General features: G+C 36.9%; 1 long non-coding RNA gene across 1 annotated transcript; it reads left to right on the top strand.

The window, feature by feature from the left end:
- Positions 1-817: 817 nt before the first annotated feature.
- On the top strand, positions 818-5,922 carry LOC131196782 (uncharacterized). Its single transcript, XR_009154814.1, has 3 exons — positions 818-894; positions 1,529-1,643; positions 3,876-5,922. It is a non-coding gene; the product is annotated as an uncharacterized LOC131196782 (long non-coding RNA).
- Positions 5,923-9,386: the final 3,464 nt, after the last annotated feature.

Below are 9,386 nucleotides of genomic sequence, written 5' to 3'. Positions count from 1 at the left end.
TTCAGTGTGGTGGTCCCACATGAAAAGAAATGCTTCCAGACAAACAAGGACCTGGATTTTGCTCAATTTGTCCATGCCCAGATTCAGATATACAGGTCAGATGGTTATTCACAGGCATATGTTAATGCAAGGTAAATTACTGAAGGAGGATAAAAAGATTTCCATGGATATATCCCAACTGCAAAACAAAAAAAGGTAAAATATGTAATCAAAGTGATAAGGAATAGATTTGTAAAGCCACTAACAGTTGTGTACTGATATATCTATGTGAGAACAGAGAACTAATTTTGGGTATCGAGAAGGGACCACACAACCTTCTCTTGAAAGAGAGATGTTTTCTACTGAAGAAAAGCTTCCACTCCACAGTTCCACAGGGCATATCTGCACCATCCTACATTTGATTACAGCATGGCTCAGAGACCATTCCAACATACGTTGCAAAATCTAACTTTAAAAAAAAATCTAGCTTCAGGATCACACAATTTTCAAAAGGTACAGGTGGCCAAGCCTCACCCAGAGTCTTTTGGCCTGTTCCCTTTGCTTATAGCTTCACGTAGCTGAGAGCTACCCCACAAATAGATTTAACCACAGCTCCCTGGTATATGGGGAGGGGTGGAGGCAAAACTCTGAGACATCAGGGTGGATAGATATAATTTCCTGCTCTACTTAAGAGAAGAGAGGCCTCTTGACACTTCCTGTGGTTTGGGCCTGGGAGGGAAGGGAGAGATAGCAAGAGTCATGTGATTATCTTCTCGAGTGGGAGGAGAAACTAGGCGGGGAGATGTGACGAGGCATCTTCTATAAATGGGCCAAGCACCACTGCCTCCATCTCTCTCTACTTCATCTGGCAGCTGGTTTCCCTGGTGGTCCGGAAAGATTGCAAGCAACCAAGAGGTAGTTTTACAAAATTGCTATGGGCTGTTAAGGGGAGGGTGGGGCTCCATGGATAGTTGCTCAAATTCCAGCTATGAACCTAGAATAATCATTTGCCTCATGGAAGACAATGGATCCATGGGCTTCTTGAGAGCTTCCCTTACCAGCGTGTCAAGTCAGATATTCTGAGCAAGAACTAGGGCAAAAATAGGGCAAAAATATTTTTACAAGGAGCAGGTGGAATAGAGAATGGGGTTGTTGTCCTTAAGTCTGATAAATTCCTATATTTATGGTTGCAAGTAAATGTTTCAAGACAAAAAAAATTAAATCCCCATTCCTCATATTATCCTATTTTAAATGTATTTAGGACGGGAAGCAAAAATGAGGAAGTTACGTGTCATAGTCTGACTTAACAAGAGGAAATATGGCGGAGATGCCAGCGAGGGCACATTTTGGCTTCTTCAGGCACCGTGTAAGCAAGGGAACTTTGAAATTTAATCATGTGCCCTCTAGTGTTGAGAAAGAAAATCAAATTTCTTTTCAAACCAACTCCACTCTCCCGCCCGAGAGTGTTTTATTTAAAGGAATTCTTTACCTTCTATTCCATTGTTCACTTGTTCTAAGGCTGTTTCTTTCTGTACTTCTTTCTGTATAGAAACCTGTGTTGTTTGGGCGTAAGGAAATCCCTGCACCTTTGCACAGAACCCTGATCTGAAAACTCCCCTTTGACTCGGGATACAATCAATCTTCCTTCATGAATCCTGTCTCTGGTAAGATATAATGAATTATTTCTTTTCCTCTATCTTGGAACCACAGTGAAATGCAATGTCAAAGATAGAAGGGATCATAAGTGATCCTTTCATATTCAAGCATTTGTAAAAGCACACACCGTAGGAAAGGGACCCACTGCTGTAGTGCCTGACCCTTATTTAACAATAATGCTCAAAAGGCAAAGTTGAAAGGCATTTGCCAAAAATCATTGAAGGAGTATAAATTGTCTAAGTTAACTGTATGGAGATTCTCAGTCATCCAAGTCATGGTTGTCCCAAAAGTGCTTTTTCAAAAGGCAGCTGGACTTTCTGGGGGAGGGGGGGATGTTCTTTGAAGTTGTTTCACTTCTCATCCAAGAAGCTTCTACAGGTGAAGAAGCTTCTTGAATGAGAAGTGAAACGGCTTCAAAGAAAAAAAACAGAAAGTCCAGTTGCCTCTTGAAAAAGCACTTTGTCTAAATTAAGACACAAAGGATCTAGTTCAGTCATTCTCAGCATGTGGTTCAGAGGCCACTAATGGTTTGCAAGAGTACTGCGAGTCGCTGAAATAAGTATCTTTCTTAAAATGGCCGAAACCCAAAGAGAGTACAAGTCTCCAAGATTTTTTACATTCTTGTTTAAAATTCTGGCTTTCCTCCCAAAATCTCCTAAGAAGCACTATACCAAATAATCTATGAGAGTTTAGTGTTCTCAAAAATGTTGGTCTTAAAAAAAATTAATTTCAGTTGAGATTCAGACTGATTCTACATAGTATGGCGCTTCTGTGATGGGACTCTAACACTTTCAATCACAATGCAATGATTTCATAAAAGAAAATTTCTGAACTGCTGCTTTAATAGGAAGAAGGGCAGGGAGAGATCAAAGACAATGAAGATAAGAAAAACGGATAGGACATCTCTGGATAAATTAACCATAATAATATTCTTTAAATGTCAATATTTTGAGAAAAAGATTAGGGGAAAGAAGAAATTTTATCAATATATCTCCACTGTTTTAAAATCACATTAACAATATATCTGTGAACCAACTGCTTTGTAAAGCTCTTTTGTTCATTTGGGAAAATATTTAATAGAATATTTAATTCTTTATTTAAAAATTCCACTCCGGTTTAATCCCAAGTGATTGAAGACTTGGATTTCTTCCAAGGGATTATGAACAAGCCAAGAGGTTCTTTGTGCTGTATTTCAAAAACGTGTACTGATAACCCAATATACAACAGCCATAAATTCTTATGCTGCTCTTCTAGGGCTCTGCTTTGTCATGTACTATGAAATAAGTCAGACTGATATCTAAAAAGATCATATTCAAGTAACTGAGATCAGACCTAAATTCAAAATGAGACCTTCTCTGAGCCAATGGATATATTAATTTTTGTTTTTTAATCTCTGTAAAGCAACACATTACATCCTATGTCCTTTAATATGATGATTGAAAAACAACATATTCACTTAAATTAAATCAAATTATATTCTGGGAAATTGTCTATCACTTTTGAAATTAAAACAAAAATCAAACACTCTCTAAAGAAATGTTCTTTATACTAGGTAATATCTCATTTCTAATCCCAAAACATAATTAAGATAGGTCTGCACAACATTAATCTCTTACAGACCACGTGATAGTATGTCACACTAAACCTGTTTACCTGTCACTGCTCCCAGAAATTACATTTACCCATTAAACAAGCTAATGCATGGTTTTATAGTACTGTATCCTGAAAAATAGCTATACTTTGTCTTGCTTCTCTGACTGGGCATTATGAAGTAGGTATGCTATTCCCCCCATGCTGTATTGTTTAAAGATGATGGTAAGATACTGGAGCTGATCAATGTGAATGGCTGCTTTTTCAGCTTTCACCTGTTATGTCTACTAAATCTATATATGTTGGATTTATTTCCCACTATTCTCATTAAACTTAATGCAGGTTACATAAGCATCACTCTTCATTTTATCTCTACCAAAATGTTATAAAGCCATGATTGACTGAAAGTTGACCTGTTTATTGTTTTCCTAAATTGAATGGAGAAGAAATTTCAAATAGAATTTAATGTGCTAGATGTTTCTTTTTCCAAAAAAATGTTTTTCATTAACTAAAACTAAATTAGGGTGCTTTTGAAAGTTAAATCCTGATTTTTACAAAGATGAAGTCAACTTCTTAATATGTAGTACAGTTATCAAATTGCGGAAGTTATACTGGTTTTCAAAGCTCACCTTTTTTTTAATTCTCAACAGAAATACTTACTTTCTACAACAAAACCTGAACTACACATGTCTGTTTCCCCAATCTGCAAAACACCTAATTCTGCCAAAGAAAATAAGAGATTTCAAGGTGAGGATTGAGAAATGCAGTATCAAAGAAATGTCATTCAACAGCTTTCACTCAGATAATTTTTTTCCAATTCATCACCACTCTTGAATCATGATCAGGCATTCTGCTAAAACCTCAAGCACAGATGGTTTATTTCTAATCCAGTATAGAGTGATTCTGTGTCCTTTCAAAGTTTTGAACTACAATTACACACAATCTTGTACCTCCAAGTGCTAAATGGGTGGAGTACATGTGCAGAAAAACTGAAATTCATCAGTTTACCTACCTTTACTCTAATATCACACCTTTTACTGGGTAATCTCAACAGCTAAACATGCAACATAAACAATTGTAGGAAGTTAAGTAAGCTGGAGTGATGGCTACCAATTTGGGGGGAAAAGTTTCCTTGGTTAAACATACACTGGGTAAGCCAGATTTTACCACTTACTTCAGGACAAATGACTAGGTGGCTCAGTGGCTAAAACACTGAGCTTGTCGATCAGAAAGGTTGGCAATTCAGCGGTTCAAATCCCTAGTACAGGTCTCCTGCGTGAGCAGGGGGTTGGACTAGATGACCTCCAAGGTCCCTTTCCTACTACTGTTCCAACTGTAACAAGTTACAATTACCAATCTGTTACATGAAGACCTCAAGAGACAGATCTGTTTTTTAAAAAAATAATTCTGCCATTAATAGTGAAACCAATATGATTAGCACTTAAAAAGAGGGTAAAGAAGTGGGAAGTGGGAATGGAAAAAGAAAGATGAGTTTAGTTCATACAATTTGGTTTTGGTTTAGCACATTCACCCAAAATATACCTTTTAAGGGCAAAAGAAAACAACTGGTAAATTTTCTCTTTCCCCCCTCCCAACCGCCCACTGCACACAAAGACATTTGGGGAAGGCATTCCAGAAATCAGGACTGCACAGGGAGAACCAAGTTAAGAGAGGAAGAGATGCATAAAATAGTTTGGGATGCACAATGAACATTCTGTGCTGGTCTTGATACACGTACTACTAAAAAGTGCAGGGTGTGCACATATTCATATATTCTCAGGACTTTGCCACATGAACAGGTTCAAAGGAGTCATATGAAATGGCCATCTAAAAAAGTGGAATGCCAAGCACCAGCTTTCCTTTTTCTAAATGTTTTTACTTATAATCTAATTCACAAGTTATTTAGTCTTTCTACAACTGGGGCAGTGAGTGGGGAGGGGGAATATGTTCAGATAGGAGGAGGAAAGAGAAGAGAAAAATGGGGGGGTGGGATTTAGCCATTCTAAAGAATGGCTTATCTTCTACACAATTTTGCCATGTGTATCTAATAAAGCGGTGAACCAATCCAGATTTAATTTATTCGCCATTTCACTCTCTGTTGTTAGAAGCAGTAGAAACCTTATGTAGGCTGTGAATGTATCTGGGCAGCAAGAATACTTTTAATACTAAAAATGCTGTCTCACTCTTAGCCCACAAAATAGACTGTCAAACCTCTCCTCCTGCTAGCTTCTCCCTGTTTTATCAGACACCAGGGAGCTGTCAGCGGGTGGGGTAGGGGAGACTTAGGAGGAGGACAGTTCAGGTGGTGGTTCTGGATGAAGATGACAATCACAGATCAAAGCTACATTTTATGGACAGTGGACTCATCCATAAAGTAGAAAGCACTACTAAACGCTTGTGTCCAAGTGTAGTGTTTCCTACTTTATGGATGAGTGTACTGTGAGCAACGGAGGCAACAAGGGACAACACAATCAGGAATGGAAAACAGAAGCAGCAGCATAATGTGTAAGTATTGTCAGATTGTCCACAGATTGTATTGCACAATATTTTATTTAGGTACAGATTCCCTTTGATGTACTGCCATTATATTCATCCTTTTTTCCCAGCATTTGGACTCAAAATTCCCCAAGCTACATTTAGGACCATTTTGTATGTTTCTGAGTTTAAATAAAATAAAGGAGAAAAGCTAACAAAGTGGTTACTTGGCTTGTACTTTTTCTTCATGCTATTTTGCTATTTCCTTCATCTTCCATGAGTCATATTCTCTCCTCAGCTACATTTCACGCTTTGAAGAGTCAAACAAAAAATATTTTTAATTGAGCAAAGCCAAATTCAAAACTCATTAAGTTTTATTTCTTCTGCTGGTTATATTTAGAAACTTGTTATATAGTTCTCTCCAAACCTAAATTAATTTTGCCATTTAGAGAAGAGGTTGGCTGAAGTGTGAAGAATGATAACAATGACAGGATAAGCTAGTAACTGTGTATGTGGAAGAAGCCAACACTGAAATATTTCATGTCCATTAGTTTAATGAATATAAATAAATAAAATATTAACACAAATATACATTTAATTTATTCACAAAGATTGGAAAAGCTAAAGGCTTAACAAACACGGGTGTTTTAAAACTTCATACTCAATTCTGTTGTGTTCTTAACCAGTTTGCTGGTTAGGTACAAAGAAATTTAGTTGCATTAGGTTCCATTGGGGAAAAAAAAGTTAAAATAATCTATTAACCTAAATGGGATCTTGTTTACAAAAACCTCAGAGATTTTAATGGATCAACGTTTAGCTTCTTACTCTGCTTCTAATTAATTAATAATTTATCTAATCAATCAAATATTGTTATTTAAAGCAAACCTAATGGTTAAAGGCAGTAAGCTAGAAACCAGACCATCTGCTTCAGTAGTGGCTTAGGCACAAAGCTAACTGGATGATCTTGGGCCATTCAGTCTCTTTCAGCCTTCGGAAGAAGACAATGGCAGACTATTTTCTAAAAATGTTGGTAAGAAAATTGCAGGGATTTGCCCAAGCAATCATAAGGCATCAAAGGTACATGCACACACACACACAGCTTTTTTACATCCAACTTTATGAATGCATGCAAGTATGAATATCTAACACAATGTCAGAGAGCAAAAACTATTCTGCTCTTCCTTTAAAACTTGTGCGCAAAAACTGTTCATTTAAAACTCTGCCCGCCTCAAGAACTGACACTTACTAGTAAAGATGTGGAGAAAAGGGTTAAGTACAGAGTTGTTTTATTTTTATAACATGAAAAGGGGAAGTACATTTTACCACATTTACAGCCCTGATTTATTTTTATACATCCCAACCTTTATCTGTTTTAAAGTCTAAATGCCACATGGGTAGATTAAAGTGGAGTTCAGTTTACCTGAAATTCCTGTGCAGGCATCACTTCCAGATATGTATCTTTGAAGATTCAAGAACTTTTCCAGGACTACCAAGCTGGTTGTGATGTCTTAATTACTATTTGTCATCATATTGTGTATTTCAAAGAACTGTTACAACTATGGTAAGGAAAGGCACACAAGAGACTGGATTCTCGGGAGCTCTCAGAACATGAGATATCATCGTATTCCCTAAAATCAAAAATGAGTTTCTTACCAGGATAGAAGGTACATGACCTCAGCATTTAGAAAGAGGCTTAAAATCCCCCATCTATGCATGCCAAGGTGGCCAGGAGGAAAAAGGAACAGCAGACATAGGCAGTCCATGGGCTGTATATGGTCCCCACCTCCACCAAAATATAGCTACAAAATGTTTACATTTTAGTGATGTAACTTTTTTTATTTAAAATAAAGGGTTGCAAATGGAACAAGAAGCTTTAAGTGGTTCCTGTTTAGATTGCTATCCTTAACCACTACACTTACACATAAAAAATGCTTTCTAAATCAGCTTTTCCTCTTCAGTTTACAAATGAGAATCAAGAGTGGTTTGCTTTAAAGTTCTTAAATCAGGCCTAAATCAGCCATAAGTAAACTTAATGCTTTTTACAGGGTTAAGAGTACAAATGCCATTTGTTCCACAGCAAACTCTAATTCCTATTCTTACTTTAACACCCACCCAAAAAAAGGGTGGGTTTAGCTGTGATAGGACAACCCTACCAATGCTGACTCTGAAGCTCTCCAAATTGAGCTTGTGCCCTTTCCATATTTAATGCCACATCACACCTGTTGCCATTTATTGTCCATGCTACCCTAAAGGACAAAAAGATGATCAATTCCAGGCTATTCAAAATGGGTCCATGTGTTTCAATAACTTTACTGAACAGGAAACATTTATAAAAATGCAATTAATTTATTGCATTCATCCAATAAAATAACATTTGCCTAAATATATTAACACATTATTTATATCTGTTTTCTAAAGTTGCATAGCTAGTAATTGCTCATGCCAGACAGGGAACTGTTTTATTTATTGGGGTCATATAATTTCACATTTCAGGATGATTTATTTTTCATGCTGAGAAACAGCCTTTTGAATTCCACTAACACCTAGCACATATATAAGACTAGCAACATAAAAGAGATGGCACAGAGAAAAAGGTGGAGCATGGAATGACAACGATCAGTCAAAATATGCAATTTTTATTACGTTGTGGTATAAGTTTTCCTTAGTAATTACACAATTAGCTCCATGAATCTAAGATGACTTTAGGCTCGGGCATACCAAACAATAAAATGTGAAATTCCATGCCAAGAGTTTCATTATCAGTTTGTGATTTGACATGAGGGGAAGAGAATAAAAAAAGGAGGTTCACCATCTGTATACTATTCTGACATGGGATGCATCTTCCTTTGTTAAGCAAGAGCAAAAACAAACAATATTGGCAAAAGTAGGCTTTAACATATATTAATAGACATGATGGGTAAGATCAATTAATACCTAGGTTTCGTCCTCTCTTCCCCATCCAGAACACTAACTCACAGAAAAATCCTAAAATATTTACTCATATTTCAGTTTGGGGACTGAAATGGGCAAAAGGCAAATCAGGATGGCTTTAACACAGAGCCTTATGTAGACAAGTAACCAAAAACTAACAGACAGTTGCGAGAAAGATAAACACAACTGGCAGGAAGTTGTGTTTAAAGTGGGGGAGCTAGAGGCATTATAGCCATTCCTTTATTCCCTTCATTCTTGGATGGAAGCGAGAATCTTGTTTTGTTCAGCCATGTTTCTTCAAATCTGAATTTGCTCTCCTGGGGTAAAGATCAGTGATTTTTTAAAAAGAAAAATAAATTTCTCTATGCATATCTAATCACATATCATAGGTACAAATAAGATATATTGCAATCTGCTTGAAAGCTTTTTTCTATTTGAAAGAGAAGTGGTTTGGACATTATTAACTCTGCCCAAACAAAATGAAGTCAAAAAGTTTAGGTTTAAGAGTTTTTGTGTTACTAAGGTACTTTTGGGTTTAGTTTAACCATAGTGGCTCAACAATTAATGACGATGAGCTTGTCAGGTTAGGGTTAACAGCCCAGGTTCAAGACCTGAGTGACACGTGATAGGGTGAGCGCTCATTACTTGTCGCAGCTTCTGCCCACCTAGCAGTTCAAAAGCATACAAATGTGGGTAGATAAATAGGTACTTGGTTGGGAAGTTAACAGTGTTCCGTGTGCTTTGGCATATAGTCA

Source organism: Ahaetulla prasina, chromosome 4, assembly GCF_028640845.1.
Source record: "Ahaetulla prasina isolate Xishuangbanna chromosome 4, ASM2864084v1, whole genome shotgun sequence".
Lineage (NCBI taxonomy): Eukaryota > Metazoa > Chordata > Lepidosauria > Squamata > Colubridae > Ahaetulla > Ahaetulla prasina.
The sequence above is the reverse complement of the archived record's forward strand: the minus strand, read 5'-3'. Positions and strand labels throughout refer to the sequence as shown.